This window comes from Numenius arquata, chromosome 8 (assembly GCF_964106895.1).
Source record: "Numenius arquata chromosome 8, bNumArq3.hap1.1, whole genome shotgun sequence".
Taxonomy (NCBI): Eukaryota; Metazoa; Chordata; class Aves; order Charadriiformes; family Scolopacidae; genus Numenius; species Numenius arquata.
This window is the reverse complement of record NC_133583.1, coordinates 45,452,844-45,467,586: the sequence shown is the minus strand read 5'-3', so window position 1 is coordinate 45,467,586 and position 14,743 is coordinate 45,452,844. Positions and strand designations below refer to the sequence as shown.

General features: G+C 37.0%; 1 protein-coding gene across 1 annotated transcript in view; it reads left to right on the top strand.

Annotated features, from left to right (window-relative positions):
• Positions 1 to 14,743, top strand: part of HS2ST1 (heparan sulfate 2-O-sulfotransferase 1) — an 84,296-nt gene that overhangs the window by 46,486 nt on the left and 23,067 nt on the right. The gene's annotated exons all lie outside the window — the stretch shown is intronic.

The window sequence follows — 14,743 nt, the reverse complement described above, 5'->3', positions numbered from 1 at the left end:
AATTTAGGGACAACTGTATTGTGTGTGAAATGAGCCAGGATGCTGCCTGGGACTTCCAAATTGGGCCGAAAGTGCCTCTGAAAGGAAGAGCTGTGCTCCCCCTAGTGGGGATTAGCTTTATAATAGCCTAAATAATTATTATAAAGAGCTCTCACTTCCTAAAAAGAAATGTGTTTTGTATCCATGTCGGATTTCCTTTCACCAAGACAGTTTGTTGCAGACATTTCAATGGCATGAATGTTTTTTTGTGGGCTTTGCAGCTCAGTTGTTGTCAATTCAAAAATGTTCTCCATAGATAAGCTAATTTCCTACGGTTTGTTTCCTGTGGCTGTGTGCTTTGCACAGGGTGACCCTTTGCAGAGGAGGAGGCGGCAGTAATCCATCTGAAGTTCAGAAGTTGGAACTGTTCATGTATGTAGTCATGAGGGAGTACAGATCTATCATTTTGTAAAATGAAAGCCATTGGATTCAACTGCTTTTTTGATGAATATACTGAATGAGTTAGTATCTGGGCTGAAAGCAGGGATTGTTCTCAAATGCTTATATCCACAACAGATGTGCAGAGACAGCTAGTCTGACTCCCACGGCTCTGTTGGGCTAGACAGCGCCATTAAACTTCTGTCAATTACCCCATTGCCAGTCACATCACAGCGGCCTGCGACATCTTCCCTCTGATGTGAGGAGAGACGTCTGTTGTGTTCTGATGCAGAGTCATGTTTTCCTCCTCAGAGAGAAGCAGCATGAAAGTCCTTTGCTTCAAAGATGTTGAGAGCCAGGATTTAAAAACAAAAACAAAACCCCACAACACTTAAAACAACTTTTTTTTTCCCCCCTCTGAGCAGTTGGAAGACACAAAAGCAAAAGAGAGCTGTAGCAGCTCCTCTTTTTTTGGTCAACAGGAACCTGCCGTTTGGAAACATGTTGTGTTTTGAAATAAACCTTCCTATGTACATTTGTAAATATAGTTTTTTAGAAGTTAATATATTGCAGAAATTGTACCTCAGCTGAAGAACAGGTTGAAAACAGTTTATGGGGCATACAAAAATTACTGAATTTCCAGGTATTTTTAAAGTGGCACATGTAAAGTGGAGTGAAATTTCTGCTACCTGTTGAATTTGTAGGCTTGTAACATTGACTACAGAGGGGGGTGCTTTTCTATAGTCTCTGGAAGAAATGGCTACTGTTTTAACCAAAATATCATCAGGATAATTTGTTGACATGTGGGAAGATAGAGGGGAGGGCACTTGGACAGAATATCCTCTTTTAAATTTAACATAATGTTGCTGAAAAAATAGATATACATATGAACTGAAGCACAGCTCTGTATCTTGCTTGAGAGTTCTCTTATCTTCTCAGTTGGCCATAGGCTAGTAGCGCACAGAGATGTGAAGTCCTGATCTATAGCGATTTTGATACAGAATTTTCTTTTGATGAAAAGTGACCCATTTTCTCATTAATATGGTGATGTTTGAAACATAGTGAGAATTTTTACCCTGAGTCAATTTTAATCCTGCAAATTGATGTCAGCCCCTGATATCCTCTCCTTCCTGAGAAGAAGATAGCATGGTATGAACTAGGTGTTAAAAGAGGTGTGAAAATATTTTGAGGAGGCTGTTCAGAAACTAAGATAAGTTACTTTTTATCTGAGAACGTAGAAGTAATAAGACTTCAGAAGTTATTTTAGTATGAGTAAGGGAGGTTGTGTTTACAACTCGCATGCAGCCAAAGTATTTCCTCCTTTTGAAGGATAAATTGTGTATTGCAAAAAAAAAAAAAAAATTTAAAAAGTGCTTGAGTCAAAAGGCCAAGTGACTTTGCACTTGAAAAATATGGAATAGCAATGTGACTTTTGTGTATGTCTTTAAAAGTGTTTGTGGATATCAGGATTTGGGAGAAGTGCATTAGCACCAGCCTCCCAAGGAGGCAGTAGAAACATGACCCTTGCTTTATCCTAACAGGTCATTGTAAGTCTAAATGATTCATGGGAAACTGTGAGCAGAGACCTATGGCTATTAGCAGGGTGCCAGAAGTATATGAGGAGAGGCTATAGCTATCAGAAAGGTTCTGAGGAAGATGATGTGACAAAAAACCGAAAGGCTTAAGAAGACATGAGATAATGCAATTGAAGGAGACTGGTAGGCAGATGCTGTTGTGTAATGGGCATACTGCACTGCTAAATTATTTGTTACCAAACAGTATAAGTTTGATCTATTATTTATTTCTAAGTACCAATTTGCTGAACTCCTTGTGTGGGAGTTTTCATTCTTTTTCGCCTACACAGCTGCTTGGTTCCTTTGTATTGCCTTTTTAGAAGGGATGATGTTGTTGCTTCCTTTAAGAAAAGTCCAGTGAAGAGAAAAGGGAACAAAGAGATGGGGATAGCCTTAAAACTTGACAGGAATTGTTGATGGGGTGGGTCTAGAGTGGCAACTGAGGAGATGAAAGGTGGGAGCATGCACATTCTCACTATTATTTACTTATCCTGGAGCTTCCCTTGAACCATGTGGTACTATAAAGGGCTAATGTCTCTTGGCTTTTCCCCCTCTTTTCTGCCCAAACTTGTGTCTGAATTGTTCCTACCGTGGTATGATGTCTTTAGAGCTCAGTTGGTACATGGATAGTTCTCTCTCTAACCACCGCAACTAAATTTGCTGAGGATTGTGAGTCAAAGTTCCTTTTATTTTATTTTTGGTTTATTTTTGTTTTATTTTATTCTTTTTGTAACAATGTTGCCAGAGAGTCTGTGTCATGGCAAAGTCCTTTTCATGTTTTCCTTTGCTCCCTCAGTCTTAAGAATAACTTTAGCATGTGACATGTTTCCGGAAGGTAATACGTCATCTCCCTGGAAACAGAATTCACCAGTGGTATTTTTTTGCTTTGAAGTATCCCAGATAAATAGGCTATTTCTCACAAAAAACTGTATCAATTGATGTATACTCCTACAGAAGTTTATAATAGTCTGTCCATCCGTCCCCTCCCAGAATGGCTTATCTCTCTGACTTAACACTCTGAAGCAGTAGCTTCTGTTTCATATAGCACAAAGAAAGACTTGTGTGTTTTTTCCATACATGCTTTATTTGAATTGCCAACAGATATTAAATATATATATATTCTTACATGGTTACAGCTTGTTAACATAAAAATGAACTTTTCAACCTTACTATTCGTATACAAAAATACAAAAATAGTAATTGAGACTAATGGAATTTGAGGATGGTGAATTAATGCAACAGCAAGGTAAATTTAAATTATATGTATGGAAACCATCTGCGGACACTGGACACTTAAACTGAAAGCAGCTCAGGAAATACTGGGTTCACGTATGGAGATGTGCAGAGCAGAGAGTAAAAGCTTGGTTTGTATGACTTCAGTACCTTTAGTACTGGCACAGAAAGGAAGAGTTATAGCTGTACAGCTTCTCTGGGGAAAGCTGAGCTGAGATCAATATCTGCATCTCTGGCAAGAGAGCGTCATTCTCAACGTCACACACCTTTCTTTGGGAACATGGGTCATAAAGTTTGAACAAATCTTTGCTTCAAAGTATAGTTTTAGCATTGCTGCTCTTATCTGTGTTGATCATGTACTATGCTCTTTAAAATCAAGTTAAAATATCTTAAGTGGCTCTTTCTCTCTGAATGACAGCAAAAGGATTATTCCTTTACAGAGATCTACAGGTTTCAGCCATATTAGAAATGGGTTAATACTAGATTTTAGGCTATTGACTATTGTTGGAAGCAGATTACTTTGCTTGTATAAAATAAAATCTGACAATTTAAAGTCTTAGTCTGCAAAAGATAATCTGACCAAATAAGTGTGTGTTTCTGGTGGTTGGTTTGAGGTTGGGTTTTTTTCAAGACCAGTCAGCTCTTTATATACTGTGCAATTCTACATCAACTGCCAATGAGATGATATGTAACACTAAATTAACTTTCTCATTGTTCCAGGGGCCTTTATAAAACGAACATTTTAATAAATTTTAAATACTAACATGAGAATCTTGAGTCCTTTTTCCTCTGGTCTTGCTGAGGGGTATCTGTAGGGATTCTTTTTGACTATTTCAGTGGCATTGCATTATCCAGCATAACTTGATGCAATTCTGACTTTTAGTATGTTCAGTGATGATATACCTTTTGATAACGAATAATTATGGTGTATTTTAGTCAGGAAGGATTGTTGAGATTGATGAATACAAATGTATTGTACCCCTTACTGTTGCAGGACCAAAGGTCTGAGTAAGGGACTGGAGTTGTTTTTACCTTTTTGCAACAGCTACCTAAAATGCAATGAGGGGATTGCTTGCCCTTTTGTTTTGGTCAGGTTTTCATCAAATAATCTTCCTTGTACAAAAAAGGACTGATTTGGGGGAAGAACAAAATATTTCTCATGCTTGTAGGGAAAGAATTCTTTTTAATTAAAAAGTTTAATCCAATCTAAATCAGGATTAACACCCAGAGGCTTTCAGTGAGCAGCTGGCTCTGCTACCAGTAGGAAGTTTATTTGTACAAAACCACTTTACAGCATATCTCACCGGTCCTGGACTGTTTCTGGTTTTACCAAGAAAAGGGAGCTCTGTATGCACTGCCATGAAACTAGATAAAGCTTGTTTGTGCAATTTTGATTTTGCTAATTAATATCTGCTACAAAGAGGTTTTTATAGTAGTGTTGTTGGTATGCAAGTGTGTTTGAACCAATTATGACTGCCACTGTTGCGTAGCATGGAGAGAATGAAGGTGGAAGGTTTGCATTAGCTGGCTAGTTGTGCCACAAGTGTTCTCTAATGCATGGTTTCAAACAAATGCCAGGGATTTCATCTGGGCTTCTGTTGTGAACACCCAACTGAGCTTCCAGGGTAGGACCAGGGAAGGTACATGTTGAAAGGACTTGCGAGCTTTCCTTTGTAATATTCCCTCAACTGACTCCCTGAGTCTACTGAGCCACCGCTACTTTTAATCCTCTGAAAGTCAGAGAAGGGCTGCCTTTAAAGCAGATGATTATTTTATTCAGAAAGGAATCAGGTCAATGCTGCATGTATTGTTTTCCTAGTTCTGCCTGAGTATACCTTGGACCCCCAGGTGTGAAGAGGGGTAGAATATAGCAAGAAGAGTTTTCTAGAGGTAGTTTAAAAACTGTTTAATTTAGGGTTCATTGTAGTTCTAGCATTTAGTTCAAAAGGAGTTTTTCTTGTACTTTCATTTACTTAAAATGGTTTTGAGGTTCCTGAAATGTAATTTTTGAGTGGTCTGTGTGTTGTTAGAACGTATCTGTGATAAACTGGAGCACTTCTCCTATGAGGACAGGCTGGGAGAGTTGGGGTTGTTGAGCCTGGAAAAAGAAGGCTCCAGGGAAACCTTTTAGTGGCCTCCCAGTACCTGAAGGGGGCCTACAGGAGAGATGGGGAGGGACTCTATCAGGGAGTGTAGCGAGATGATGAGGGGTAATGGTTTTAAACTGAAAGAGGGTAGTTTTAGATTAGATATTGGGAAGAAATTCTTTACTGTGAGGGTGTTGAGGCACTGGAACAGGTTGCCTAGAGAAGTTGTGGATGCCCCATCCCTGGAAAGATTTAAGACCAGGTTAGATGAGACTCTGAGCAACCAGATCTAGTTGAAGATGTCCCTACTCATTGCAGAGGGGCTAGACTAGGTGATCTTTAAAGGTCCCTTCCAACCCAGATTATTCTATCAGTCTATGGTCTTTATTCATGCTCATCTTTTTCATCTCCATCTCAGATGAGGTCTTTAGGCTGCAAGCCTAAGACTGGAACAAAAGATAAGGCGGTATTTTTTCTTCTATATGTTGATATTTAAGCTACATGAGCTAGCAAATCTGTTGATTAACAATTTGCAGGTTTTGGGGAAAAATAAGACATACTTCTAGTTTGCACATAAAGCAACCAGGATATAGAATGCAATTGAAGTTCTTAAAATGAAGCTAAGAGCAAGATAAATGGTTTTCACAAAGAAAACAAAAATACAATCAAAAGCTTATCTAGTCAGTATTTTAAAAGTGTAATTAAAATTAATTCTGTTTATGGCTTAACAACAGTGGGGCTCATTCAGCATGCAGACTTATTTCTATTCTTTCAAAGGACTTTATACAAACTCCTATAACTATGTTAAGGTTAGAAATCATATTTATCACTGTAAATGCTTAGTCTGTACACAGCCAATGATAATTTAGTAAATATCATGCTGTATGTGTTGGTACTACATAGAGTTACCATGAGCTTATTCTTGGTACTCTGACTTCCTAAGATTTCTAAGAAAATATGTAGATCTTCTACCTTAAGCACGTCATTTGCCGTTCTGATCAGAAGGCAATGCTGGTTTTGCTGTTTTCCTTTTTTTTTGGCTGCTAGACCAACTGGCAATAGTTTGTTTTCCAGATTAGTTAGTTTAGCCAAGAAGTGTAAAGACAGGCTGGGGTATAAATGTAATATGTTGGAAATAACAGTATGTATTACCAATTAGTTTTATTAAATGTGATGCTGACTTAACTGTAATACAGCATTGTCCATACATACAGGTCTTTCAATGATTTTAACAGTGTAGTGATCCTTCTTGCTTTGATGCTAGCCACTACCCTTTTAGTAAAAAGTAAATGATTGTATGTCTGGAGAAAGCTTATATAAAATAACAAAACAGTCTCCAGGCTGCCTTCCTAAATGGAGTCAGATGATCTATATTGATCTTGCTTTCTTTCATTATTTGAATTGGATTTTGCTTGAAGGAGTGACACGCACATTTGTATAGTGAAATGCTTGTGACAACTATATCCGTGTATAAAACAGTTCCATTAACTTTTCTCGCTAACACTGAAGATCTGCATTACAATACTAAGGCACTATAAATAAGAGCAAGCCCTGCTGTTACATACTCAGCTGCAGTTTATTATTTAGAGAATAAATCCCTGATTTGCAAGTATTTTTTATTGCCGTTATCATAGTCACTGTGCTTCATAACAGTTTACTGATAATTTTGGGGTTCTGAAAAGCCACAGATCTTTTCCTTCTGTGATTACATCTTTCTCTTTACAGCTATCTGTTACTCAAGTTTCCTTGTCCTAAAGAAACCTGAAATTGCAAGTGACTGGGAGGAAAAAAAAGATGAATGATACCTGTTGTGTTTGCTCTCATGCTAATTCATTAACCTGAATTCAACACTTATGTCAAACAAAACAGCTCAGTCTGAAGATGGAGAGTTTGTGGAGCTGTTTGACATGCTTATTTTTAAGTCTTACTACTAAACAATGTTGCCTGAAATGTTTCTATAAATTTTTATGTAACTTTGTAATTAGTATTATTTGCAATATTCAGGAGTCATAGTAGTGATGCTATAGTTACAGCTGAAGATGTGGTTTTAGTATGCACCTTTTCAAGCATTTACAAATTGTTCAAAATTTCATATTTGGTGGAATGAAACCTTTTTTTCTGTTTCACTGGATATTATTACACAAAAATGTCTGCTCTAAGCCATATTTTTTCTGGGAATAACCGTGCTTGTTGGGTTACCCAAGCTTTGATCTATAGACGCAATTCATCTGATCTGTGAGTTTTCATAGGTTTTTGTTTGGTTTTGCCCTTCCTGGGGCAACTTGAGATGCAGACCCTTACCTGTCCTATGTATTATGTACCTAAAACACAGACTGACGTTATAGTACATGTGTGGTGTGCCTGATTTTATATCAAAAAAGGGCCACAACATAGTCTTTCATACAAATACCCTGTCCAGCTGAATGCTGGAAGAAAAATGTGTAAGGCCTGTATGTTAACTAGTTGAAAAAAAAAAATTAAAAAGAAAGATAAAAAAAGGAAATATTTGGTCGGAGCTTAATCATTAAATACTCTGTTCCTCACAAATGCAGTTGATCGACTAAAAATATTTGCAGAAAAATGAGACATGCAGGCTCTGATGTTAAAACCAGCTTGGATGCACATACGGGATAGTCATTTTACTGTTGGGTAAACATTGTTATTTTTTTTTGTTTAATATCTAGCCCTTAACAATATCACACACTAATCAACATGCTTCTACTTATGTGTTCAAAATAAAGCCCTGGCAAAAATGCGATCTTGAAATTAAATGACGAGTATCAAATGCTAATGAAACTGTAGCAGGTTCTTCAGCACCACTACTTCTAATTTCAGACAGCTGCTGCATTAGATTTTAGTTAATAATCTCAGTGCCTAGCTGGAGGTGCCTCCTTGCTGGTCTGTGTTGGTGTTTTTAGGGGAGTTATTTTTGCTTTTAACTAGTTCCAGTGTGCATTTGTTGGAGTTTAAAGTTTGGAGTTTGAAAACAATTCTCTTCTGTCTGGACAGTGCTTTTTTTCCTTCTGTTCTGAAAATGCATTAGCCGCTATCAAAGAAAAAGTTTTGGCAATGTTAGTAATTTTAAATTGTTCTCTAAACTACTGATTTTTATTACAGAAGATCTTTTATACCTGTTTCTTTCCATGCCTCACTGGAAAAAAGAAAAGCTGGAATGAAATTTCTAAAATTAATCATAGTAATCTCTTGACACTAAGGCAACTGAATTTTTAGAAGGGGAAGAAAAAGATGGGGGCGGGGGGTTGGCCTGACCAAAAAAACTTAATAACTTTTATGGTATTATTTTAAGCTTTCTGCTCTGCTTTCATCCTCGGATGTGCTTTGCAGATGATCTTTACTTGCTGTAGGTCAGAACTTTGTGAAGAGCACATGTGCTGAGGCTGTTCTGGAATTTGAGGACTTTTAAAAGATGTATTAATTTAAAGGTTTTTCATAGGTATTTCATAGACTGATTAAAGAGAGCTAGATTTGCAAATGAGACCAACAGTCTCTTTTGTCTAAAATGCAAATGGCTAAAATATCTTAAGGGTTAAGATGTTTTTAATTAGGAAGTTGACTGAAAAAACTTAAATAAAATTGCAGGTTTGTTTCTTAGCAATTCTTTTATTATTTTTCTTAATAAAAATTTGGTATGATGGGACTAAGTGTGCCTGTGTTGTATTGTTTCACACTTAAGTTTTATTTGCTTTCCCAGTGGAAAGTCACTCAGCTCTGATAAAAAGAGATGTTGCAAAACTAGCAGTTTGTACTTCTATCAAATAGCCAGCATTTTGCTTTCCTTGTTTCTTAATGTTGATTGTAATATGTATATTTACATATGCTAATTGAGAAACAGAATAGTTAATTGTGATTTTAAGGATGGTCACTTAGAGATAGATGTAAGGAGTCACACTTGAGAGAATCTGAAGTCACCTGGACTACAGGCTTTAAGAGCACTGTAGTTACTGGAGCAAGAAGGTAGGGTTTGCTGCACTTTACTGACACCCTCTCCCGTCCCAGTGGCTCACCCAGAATTGCCTTTGAGAATCGTAAACATTCAGTAATTGGCAATAGAGAGACAGCAGGCTTTGTGGAATACTTTTACAGAGGAAAAGAAAGTAGGAGAAACCAAAGGCTTGCCCAAAATACATATTGGTCTAAGTCATGAAGTTGCTAAAGAACCAATGTAGTGGTTTTGCTGTTAGTAAGACTTAAAACTAGAGCAGGATAGAGTTGTAAAGGTCTTTGAAAGAGTTGGTATGTTAATACTGATACCTTGAACAAATTTAACTTAAGGCATTTTTATTAATTCAGTCTATATTTTTCCTGCAGCTTTAATTGGGTATAGTGACAGAAATCCTCCATTGGCTGTAAATTGTCATGGCACCATTGATTTTTCTCTCCTCCTCTCCATCCCCAAAGGATTGATATCCACATCCAGCAGCACTGCTCTGGTTTGTAAGTAGTGTGCTGCTAAACAGCTCCCAGAGGAGGCTGCATTTCAGCGGAGGATGAAGGCTACATGTATATGGTGGGTGTATATAATCTGAAAATGAATCAGGACATTAACTTTGCTACATAATTATGGTTCATTTTTAAGCTGCTGTTCAGTTTTCCTTCTTCATCAGAGAAGAACGGAGTCAATAGGTTTTCGGTCCTGCTCCAGTTCAGTATTTAGGCCAATCATGTGTTTAATGCGGCTTTTGGGCAGGGAACCAGCTTAAGAGAGCTGCTCAGTGCCTCAGGCTACCAGCTGCTTGCCTAATTGGCCTGGGAGCACAGTGGAAAGAAAGCCGAGACACCAAGTTAGCTGGCTTCAGTATTGTTCCCAACTGGAAGAAAACTGCTTATTGGTTTGAAGTGGCATCTAGTATCATAGATATATAGCAACTGTTTTCTCAGGGATCATGTTATCAATACTAGCTGTCCAGACCCCTCACGTCAAGTCAGTGTGAGTGAAGTTTGAATCCACATCTTTTTCTTCTGTTGGGCAACACTTGAAGGCTGCTGAGCTAAAATTTATTTTAAAACTGAGCCTTTCCTCATCTGAGTGGGAGGTTTCACAAGGAAGCATAGCAGGCACATAAGACATTGAAGAGAGAGCCTAAATAACATCCGTAGATCCATAGAGAAGGAAAAGAGACAAAAAGAGCAGTTTGGGGAAGTAGAGTGATATGCTCTGAATTATTCTATTCAGTTAACTTGACTTAGAAAGTCAGCAAGGTTCAAAATGTATCCTTCATCAAGAGTGGTAAGTGCTGAGCTATAGGGGAAAGAAGAGTTTCTGGTTTTGGTAGATTTTATTAAGAAATCCCAGCAGGTTCTTATGCTTTTGTGAAAAATGTAAGGAATATGAAATATTTGGTTTGTTAACCTTTAAGTTGTTAAAATCCATTCCACTCTATTTTGTTTGGGAAAATAATATTTTGTATGCAGTTAACACTCAGATTTGAAGTAAATTCTAATAAATTCGTTTTAGAAATTTAAGACATTCCTCTGCTTGAATGTGCAAGGAATGTAGACAAATAACTGTTCATGATCACAGTGATTTGTTTCTATAATTACTTAAATATTGTTCAGTTGGTTGATTTGTTTCTATAATTGTGTAAATATTGTTCAGTTGGGTTTTCAAATATTTTTATAGGTATGTATGTGTCTAGGGTATTTTCACAGGTGATTTTATTCTTTGAGATCCTAACAAAATAGGGCTAAGCAATCAAACTTGGTCTGTCCATTTCTCTCCAAGTTGACGAACTGCTTTAACTTGAGGGGGCAGTGATCTTGAAGGTAAATAATTCAAATTTATCCATAATCAGTGGTGGCATACAGATTGAATTCTGCTATTAGTGCTTCTGCCGAAGGAGAAGACATAACTTCCCCGTTTATATGTTATTTTCTGGTGGCATCTGACTGGGAAACCAACTTGTTGCTAGCCATGGTATTTCCTGGGGTTTTTTTTGCTACAAAAGGATGGCTCAAGAAACATAAATAATGAGGAAATTTTGGCAGTTACGGAAATGGAATAAAAAGGAGTATTTCAAAGAACATGAAGACAAATGGGTGAGAAAATAAGCTTGTTCTGGTGCTTACAAAACTACTTCTGCCAGCTGAAGACTTTCTGCAGATAATTCATCTGCTGGTAAATAACCAGTGTAGCAATGTTTATTATGCTATATATGGTTTGCCTGTGAGCAAACTGTCCTTGCAGTTGATGAAAGTTTGCACATAGGACAACTGCAGATGACAGAACAGCAGTTTTCCCAGCTGTATAGTAATAAGATAATTCATTACAGTGAACCTAAACAGACAGTAATAGTGTTTATAGTGTAATAGTGAGACAGAATATCTTATGCCTTAAAATTATCATGTAATTTATTACTATGCAAAACTGTCTTGTATTTGAAGTACCACTTGCTTAAGTGCTGCTTAGCTTTTTAAATTGATATAGTTAATTTGTGTTAAACAGTGTGGATAATCTTAACCCACTTTAGACATTTGGCTCTTAAGAATTTTGCCTAGGTGTTTTTCTTACAAAATCAAGGTTAAGTAGAATGCAATGAAGGCAATGAGCCTGTAGGACGTAATTTTGTCCACAGGATCTCTGATAAGAAAGAAATGAGCTAACCTAATTTATTTTTTTAAATTTATTTCAGTGAAACCAGTCCAACCTTATGTAGACAAGTTCTCATAATCAAAGTTAAATTTGCAGGGTTGTAACCTAAGGATATTTTTTGCTAAGCAAAATATACTTAATAAATACCTAACATCATCTTCCTCCCCATCTTCCATGTAAAAAGTCATCAGAGCATACACTGTATCTTCTACTGTACTTCTAGAAACATATAAGCAATGTTCATTTTTCAACAATTACAGGGCTTTTACTTCCAGGAGGATTTAAATTTTATAGAAGAACAAATGAAGTAGTTAAGTGCTCATCAAATCCCTGCCTGGATGCAGTCCTGAGTAACATGCTCTGACATGCTCTGGGCAGTCCTGCTTCGGCAGGGGAGTTGGACTAGATGATCTTTATGGTCCCTTCCAACTCTAAAAAATTCAGTGAAAATTCAGTGAAATTCAGTGAAATCCTCAAATTCTTCAACTCCAGATTAACATATTTATCCCAAAGACTACTTGGAATTGCATGTTACCATTAGTGGACCTCTTCCTCTTTCCCCAGTAAATAAATAAATAAAATTCATATGCATCAAATCACATGCCATTTAACAGTTAAACTGAATTTTCAGAAAGTAACAAAAAATCTTCCTAACTTCACAGGAAAAACTGTGAACTTTTCATGACTAGGAAAAAAAAAAAATGTGTGTTTTTACAAAACTTGCAATTTTCCTTGCTGTCCTATTAATAGACCACAATGAAATCAGGCATTAGGATGGCTGACCAGGTCAGATGCTTTCAGGTTCTTCATCTGCTTCTCGTGAGCTTTAGCTTTCCTTGCACTTCAGCAGCTTATATCCTGCACTTCATCTCAGCTTTTGGGTTTTAACTATTGCAGTTATTTCATAAAGGTGATTTCAGATCTTTGTCATGAAGATAAGTTTTCATTTTAATTTGAAGTTTAAAGCGTCTTTATTCTTTGATAATGCAACTGGCTGTGTACTTCATACCTGTGAAGGTTCTCCTCCTTGCATGGGTTCTCGCTTTCCCCTCTCACCGTACAAAGTTGAAGGTGATTGTATGCAATAGCCTTTCTGCTAATTGCATCTAATCATACCTCTTCTATATCTTAGGCATAGCATTTAAAGTGCGCTTATGACAGTAATTCTTGAATCATCATGGTTTCAAATACCTTGTTAGAGGAACACTTCCCATCACTCTCCTTGCAAATCATGTCTGTTTCTCACAAATGCTTACTTCTTCCACGTAAAAGGGGAAGCTTCCCTCTGCACCAGCCAGCCTCATCAGCCCTGGAGTTCTGTGCAGTTATGATTCAAATCTAGCTGAGATCTGCTAGTCTGATGTAGAAAATACAAATTAAATGTGTTTCATTTCAGCCTCTCTAGGTGGTATTCAGTATCCATGTAGCCTTGGGCAGCCATGTGGTTAACTATGTCCCCTACCAAATGCTTCCTCTAATCTGTTACTGGTAGGAGGGGGAGAGTTGCCAGTCCCTTTTTGTTGTAGCCTTCTTCAGATAGATGAAACCTGAGTCTGTTGCCTCATCTCTTTCCAAAATAGGACGTTTGCCAGCAGTGATGGGAGAGGTAGCAAATGAGAAAGGCAGGAGCAAAAACTGTGACTGATGTAGTGGGGAGCAACAGATGTCATGTGGAAAATTGAGATGTACTCAATAAGCATTTTCTACAAACGTTTTCATACTGATGTAACTTAGTTATGGGGTGTGAGATACGAGCATATGAGAGAGTGAGTGAGTTTAAGCTTTGAAGCATTTCAGACAGATGGAAGTTTGTGGTTGAAGACAATTTATGTGGAATTACAGGCTAGTGGTGTTCACAGCTTAATGATTCTGCTTTAAAAGTGATTTTATGTTATAATTAAAGAGATGTGGTGAAAGAGAATAGAAGGAGCTAGGTTACAGAAAGCAAGGGAGGTAAAGGCCAAGAGCTGCTCCTGTTAAAAGCATGTCATCCAGCAAGAGCTATACCTTGTGTAAAAACATAATACAGAGAATTACAGGTTACTCATGTGGTACCAACTTCAGCTTGCACTGTTGGCCAACGCAGATTTCTTTGAATGCATTATTAAAGGCAATATCACAATAAATGAATCAGAAAAGAGGCTTTGACATCTGTATTGAAAATCGTATTAAAGTATATACTTATCTAGAACAGAACAAAGCTATGTCTGAATCAGCACAAAGTATTTGATATTTAGCAGCAGCAGAAAAAAAAATGCTCTGATATTGTGGTTTTTATTTTCCAAATAGGCTTTTAGCACTTGAAGCAGAGTTCAATTACTCTGAGTATTGCCCTTCATATAAAAGGAAAATGGTTTATTTGCAATGTACTCACCCTGCCAAAATGTCTTGTTCATAGCTTGCTTTTCCATGTTTCTCTTTTCGATGTATTTCAATACTCAGAGATCACGCTTCACCTTAATGTTAACTGTTTTGTAAGCCTCTTGCTTCTATTCTTGTTAAATTTGAAATTAATAAATCTAATTGAATTTTTGCAAATCCATTTATTGTAATGCTTTACACTTGGGGCTTGTATAAATTGAAATAACAAAACAATGGTTTCATCTGAATTCCAGTGCCACTACACAGTTGATTGACTAAATCTCAGTGATGGTATTTCTACTGTTTTCAGAAAATTCATATTCTCCAAATTGCTTGAATTATTCCTCTTATTATAATGTTTAAACAGGTGTTTTCTAGAAATTATTTAGGATATTTTGGGGCTATCACCATTTTGGTAGCGCTTTATATACATTTTTCTTTAGAGATGATGGCTTTCAGTA